This window comes from Helianthus annuus, chromosome 11 (genome assembly GCF_002127325.2).
Source record: "Helianthus annuus cultivar XRQ/B chromosome 11, HanXRQr2.0-SUNRISE, whole genome shotgun sequence".
NCBI classification, from domain to species: domain Eukaryota; kingdom Viridiplantae; phylum Streptophyta; class Magnoliopsida; order Asterales; family Asteraceae; genus Helianthus; species Helianthus annuus.
In genome coordinates, this window is record NC_035443.2 from 57,533,168 (window position 1) to 57,540,420 (window position 7,253).

Here is a 7,253-nt window from a genome sequence, read left to right on the forward strand (position 1 = left end):
CCTCTGGTGTCGAAAGTTTCTTTTAGAAATGAAGTTATACTGTCCAAATTCGAATATTACTTTCAGGATAGCTGTAACACCTCGAAATTTTGTGTCCAATAATGTGTTGACACGTGTCATGAGTTTACACGTGGTATTAAATACTAAATAAAGGACTAAAGTTGACAAACCTCGAAAGTATGTAAATTCGAGGGTTAAAAATGTCAATGAGGGGTAAATATACTGTATAGTAACGATAAACGATGCTCGTACCTTCAAACGAATAAATCATGGATCGTACGGAGCGAAATGCGGAAGAAGGTGAGAGATTACAAACTACATGGGTTAATTGTGTCAACATGTTTAATTTATACCTCTGAGTGACCCTTTGACGAACCCGAGACTTTGTAACAGTAAAATACGCTCACTAGAATATACGATATAAATTTCGCGAAGTTCCGTTTTAAAACGAGAAAGTTATGATCAAATTCGTATGCGAGGGGTTAAAAGCGTCAACAATGAAAGTTAAGGCTTTTCGGATAGTAATTAAACTAACCGGGGACTTAACGGCACGGGTAAAAGTCACGAGGCCCTTATTCGTAATTAATCGAGGGCCAAACCGCAAAGTTACCTCTTCGAAACCGAAAGGTCAGGTTAATGATTACAAAAGATATGAAAATCTTGAAAATCAAGTCTAATGCGGGCCGCGTTAAGGATATGAATGAGTTAATGTGGGCCGCGAGCCACCTGTTGATTTGTTTACTGACATGAGGATTCAGGCGGCCCGCGTACATGTAGCCTGATCTCTAATGCGGGCCGCGTGAGAGTCCCAGATGTAGAAAACTTGGACAGATTCACTGTTTGAGCTTGTGAACGATCATTAATGAATTAATTGAAGCATGGGTGCCCTCTACATCTCCCCTAGCACTATAGGACACCTGCTGATCATCCATGAGCAATTGTAGGATGAGTTGTAATGATCTTAGGCACCATATTTCATTATAAAAGGGCAATGCATTGCACCAATGTTCAACACACCTCAAACCTGCCTTCTAGTTCACTTCTGGAACTCCAAAGCATTCCTCTAACATCTCTAGTCGTGTACCAAGCTTCTGTAAGTATGCCTACCCTTTTGTGGCTTAGTTATTGCATAGTTTAGCTTAAGAGTCAATCCGTCGTAATTAACGATTGACTTTGCGATAAATCACAAATGGTCCAGTGGTTTGTCGAATCAAAGGTAGTTATACGTTGGTAATCATGTGGGCCTTAAACCCCTAAAAGGGCACCCTCTGATTCCCACTCTAGCTAGTCCGAATGTCGAGTCAAACGTGCTTAGAAAAAGTCAACAGAAATGCTATTTTGCGATTTTATGCATAATCAGTAATGTAGATGGTGTGTAACCTGTTTTAACACTCATAAAACATGATAATAAGTATATTAACTAGTCTAAGCTTGTTTGATCCGACCATTTACTGTTTTGACCCGGTTCGGAGCCGAAAGTCGCAAAACTTTGACTTTTGCTTTGACTTCAGTTCTGACCCGTTAAAGTATGATGTAGATATGCCTTAGGACTCTCTTAGGACCAGGTTACATGATGGTATAACCCTCTGTGACCGGTTCGTTGTTTGTCCGAGTCTTTTACACCTTTCCGTTAAATGCTTAAAAGTTGACCGTAACGCCCTTTTTAATTTAAAACGAGAATTTCGGACATGTGAAAGGACCATAACCTTGGTTACTGATTTCTAAGCATGTCCCTAAAATTTCACGTCAATCCGAGGTCCAGAATAGGAGTTATGCTAAATAGCGCAAATTACGGAAACTTTAGTAATTAAATAGCGCAATTAGCATAACGCCTATCTAAACCCAGATTTCGACACCAAACCTTTTACACATTGATGTAAAATAATATTTTGGGATTTTTAAAGATTTTTAATTATTTTTAACCTGCTCATAACCTGCGGTTATGGCATCGGTTCAGTAATTACCGAATATACCCTTTTCGGACATAACTTGAGTTCTACAAGGTCTTTTGACCCGATTCCAGTTGCTACTGATTTTAAATAATAAATAGAGTATTTTGAACTTTATAAACTGTTCGGAAAACTCAGATTTCCTGTAGAACTCAGAAACCTCTTTTATAATCGTTAAAATGACCGAAATACCCCTACGAGGCATAAAATGGATTTAAACTCGTTACGGGCATTATGGAAGGTATCCTACTGATACCACAACCTCTTTAAAGCATATTGACTTAGGAAACCTGTGTAGGACTCTTACGGTTACCCGTTACGCCTTTTGCGCGCACGGTTCGGTTTATGTAACTAGTTTACATAAACTAGCCGAAACGGGTCAAACCTTATTGTTTTGACCCCAAAATCCAGAGTGTGATTATTATATCCATATAAAACAAGTCTTCAAACTTGTTGGGTCCAAATCACATTCCATTCCCGGTTTTCGCCTTTCATGCGATTAAACCGTAACTATCCTTTGAAACTGACCGGTCTAAGCTACGGCTAAATTAAAGACCCGTTAGGATTCTAATAGGTTATTTTAAACCTTCGTTCCAGAATAGGAGACCAGTAAAAGCTATTTGCAATTTATTCGATTAAGGATTTATACTTGCAAAGGTAAATACTTTTAACTTATTTTCCGTAATACGGGCTTGGGTTACGGTATTTAAAATACCGCTTGGTCGGGCAATTGACCCCAACTCATTAGTAGTTGGGTATTATCAATATGACCCGTTTAAAAACTGTTTTGTTGGCTTTACGCCTTTGGGAGCTTAATGACCATGTCCCGGATATCCTTGGCAGCATTTTACGAAATGGCCACGACCTTGACATCCGGGTGTAGGCGTACACCCGGCATTATGTCCATGATTATAAAGGTATAGCCATTGGTTTTCCCGCCACGGTTTTATGCTATGTGGTGTGTCTATTAATCTTTAACCCGGCACGACCCGGGCGACCGAACGCATAGTAAACATGTAATTCTTTACAAGATTTAATTATAAATTATCCCAAGTTATAAAGAGTTTGTGCCTTGTGCATTCAAATCAATTTTATTAAACATTTTACAAAAGTGTCGGTTGAATGTATTTACCAGTGTAAACTGACGTATTTTCCCCAAAAAGACTAAATGCAGGTACTAAGCGTAATTGGCTGGATATTTCTCCTTAGCATCAATAAAGAGTCTCGCAAGCTTAAGATGCCTACGTCTGTTGAACAATTATTTTTATCTTATTATTGATCCCCTGTGGATTCTATTTCAATAATGGTGATACTTTGATATTACATTCAAAGTTGAAATATATTTATCTTTATGCTTCCGCTGTGCATTCATATATTGTGTGGTTTGACTATGTTGTTGCCAACTACGTCACGGTAATCCCCCACCAGGCCCACCGGTGAGACATGTGGAAATCGGGGTGTGACAGGTTGGTATCAGAGCCAACGTTGAGTGAATTAAACACTATCCTTATGTGTTTAATCTCAATGACACAATTGCACATACTTGAGTCTAGACAAGAACATAGGACAAGATCGAATTGTTATTCCAGTTTGTCTTTTTATTGTTTATTGTGATTTAAAGTTTTGAAAGCAGGAAATATGCCACCAGCAATTAGAAGAGGAAGAGGAGGAAGAGGCAAAGGGCCGATTTTTACTCACAATGATCACGAGGCCGGACCTTCGAACATGCGAGCTCCTTCGAGTACAAGGAGTGAGGAACCACAGAGACGTAGAAGGAACCTCTTTGAACCTGCAAGACATTCTACCTCGCACAGTTCAACACCTTCATACCGTCACTCTTTTGGACCAAATTCGGAAAACGATCCCAATAACCCTCAACCTTCGTTCATACCTCTCCAGCGATCTGCTTCGCACCGTTCTTATGGCGATCCTTCACCTTTCTTCGTAGGACAATTCAACCCAGCGGATTAAGTTCAAGAACCAATAGGTTATAACCCGTTGGGACCAGAAGACCATTTCTCCAAAGATAATGCGGTAGATATGGATGAAGATACGGATCCCATAGAACCTGCAAGAGGTACTCCCAATCATCCAATCGAGATCTCTGATGGGTCATCCTTTCATGGAACACCCTATCAAGGTCCCGACAATTACCAGGCGAGGTTTGACCAATGTAATTGGTAATTCACACCTTCTCATCATTTCTCGCCTCATGACCAACAACAGCAACAGGATCCTTCTGAGGATTCCCGGTTCGTGGCAGTTACGCCTCCACCGCCACCAGTTCAACCAGTAATTCCAGATCCGCCAAGGCGTAGGAGATCAGGCGCGCGGATGTCCACCCGAGGAGGGGAATTCCATTTCAGCACCCCTCGCCACTCGAGTGCAAGTCACTTTCCGCCAGTCCCTGAAGAACCACAATTAGGGGAACCTTCGGGTCACCTTGCAGAGGTGAATTCTGCACCAGTTACACCACCTCCGCCACCTTTCGGATATGACAATCCGATACCAGCATACGGCGGTTCCACCGCGTACAACCCGTTTGAGCAGTCGACTCACACGCACTACAACTATAATTATGATGCCGATCCATACGTGGTAGCGGCTAATTACAATGCCCTCCATGGAACCTCTTGGAGACCAGATTACTCAGCTCATGGGTATCCAATACCTCCTAGACCTCTGGTTCAGCAACCGTCGCAGCAGCCACGTTTTTCTCCACCGGAGCAAGAGGCAATCCTCCACCGTCTAAACCGAGTGGAACGAGACTTCGAACAAGAACGTAAGAGTAATCGTGGATTCCTTAAAGGCCTAGCAAACCTACTAAAAGGAAGGAAGAAACGAGATCATTAGTCTCTTTAGGTATTACAGTATTTACTATTACAAGAAAAATCCCTGCGAGGACATTTGTTTAGAGTATTTTAGTCCCTGCGTGGACATTTATCGTGTTTAGTCCCTACGCGGACAGTTACTTTCAGTTCCTGCGTGAACTTATCTTTTAGTCCCTGTGTGGACATCTGTCTATGTACTTAGCCCCTGCGTGGACTTGTTTTCTGTAAACCTCGGTGTAGGTATTTATTTAGTTAAAAAGTCCCGTTTAGGGCAGTGTGTAATCATTATTATAATTAATGGAATGTTATGTTATAAATTTCATTTTTGTTATATTATATATGAAATAAATCAAAATTCATTCCTTTTAAATTAATCTGCCTAAATAAAGAATCTTAATGGTGAAACCTAGCCAGGTGTCAGTATAAGACCCGGCCAAGATGGTAAGACCTGATTAAAAGATTCAGATTCCCTGTTAACCTCTGTAAACATGTTAACGTTCTTGGCAGATGTGATTCGTTAAAATCGCACGCGTCATTCTTATATAAGAATCCTTTTAAGGATTCCAAAGCCCAAATTAATGATTTGTAAATCATGGGTTAAATCGTCAATGAAGATGATCATTTGTTAAACATCCATTAGCGATGTAGTGCCTACGGGCCAAACCTATTAAACATCCATTTGTGATGTAGTGCCTACGGGCCAAAATTATTAAACATCCATTAGTGATGTAGTGCCTACGGGCCATACTTATTGTCATATAAGACAAAAGGCAGTTGTAGTCTATGACTCCCTGCTAGAAAAGGTAAAAGGACTAGGGTTCAAACCTTCATGCCTTGATTCTCTGTAATCCCGGCTTATATTATAAAAACGTCCTTGTGACTAGGCTTTTGTGCCACTAACAATATTATTTGTAATTAGGATAAGTTATATTCAAATCCTAAATAAAAGTGAGTAACAAATTAACCAGATATGGTCTATGTTTACCATGGTTAATGAATTGCCATAAAAGACAATTCCATAATAAACTCCTAAATAAAACTTTGTCATTATCTTCTGTAGCAGATTCAAGTTACAATGGCTGATCCAAATGAGGTGAATAGTCATTCGAAAGAAGATGAAAATGATAACGCCCAGATTCATATCACGGGTGCGGAATTGAAAGCTCTAGTCGACGTCGCTGTTAAGGTAGCCTTGGATCGACAATACGAGGAGTACACTGAGTCCCGGAGCAGAACCATATCTAAACCTCACTCAAAGCCAAAAACCCACTCAAAATCTCACAGCAAACCACCCTCGACTCCGTCTAAGCCAAAAAGGGACGATGATAAGCACTCATCTAATGAAAACAGTGACCGTCCTAAGGAAAAAGTGTTTACTGATGCATCTCGCGCCAGGGGTTGCACCTACAAGTATTTCGTATCTTGCAAACCCCGAGATTTCACTAGGGAGAAGGGTGTAGTAGATTTCATGACTTGGTTAGACAAGATGGACACCGTGGTGGACATCAGTGGTTGTGCAGAGAGAGACGTGGTAAAGTTTGTTTCGCAATCATTCAAGGGTGAAGCCCTGGCTTGGTGGAGATCTCTGGTTCAGGCCTCGGGGAAGGCTGTTTTGTACAGCATGACATGGGAGGAATTCATTTCTCTCATCAAGGAGAATTACTGCCCTCAACATGAGGTTGAAAAGATCGAGTCCGACTTCCTGTCGTTGGTTATGACGAACCTCGACTGTCAAGCTTACCTCACGAGCTTCAACACAATGTCTCGGTTAGTTCTGTATCTGGTAACCCCGGAACCAAAGAGAATAGCTCATTTTATCGGTGGTTTAGCCCCTGATGCGTGTGTAGTGTAATATATTTTTAGATGTTTATTTAAGCCCTTTTTACACTTTTAGCCAAGTTTTAAATTTATAAAACACGATATTCACTAACACTAAACATACATATGGGCAAGTGCACCCATCGTGGACGTAGTATAGTGTTGGTAAGATACCGAGGTCGTCCAAGGACACAAGAGCTTTTAATACCGGTTTATCCTCAACGTCTAATCAAATCAAAAAGTTAGAAAAATGTTTTAAACTAAGAAAAATAAAAACTAACTAAATGCTGAAAAAGAAAATAAAATAAAAACAGATAGACAAGATGAATCACTTGGATCCGACTCGTGTATTAGTATAACCTTTGATTATTTTCACACTTTTGCACTTGTTTAAGAGATTATCTTAGTTATTGTAGTAGGCCCCTCTTTTGAAGGCGACGTTACCCTCAACCCAGTAGTTTGAGTCAGCAAGGATACAATCCTAAAGGGTCGGATTATTGAAAGATAATGAATTAAGTTATTAATGCAAATTATGGTAGGCCCCGCTTTTGGCGGTGACGTTACCCTCGGCTAAGTAGTCTGAGTCAGCAGGGATACAGTCCTAAATAGCCGGGTTATAGTATTAATAGTAGTTAACTTATGAGGGGATCAAAGA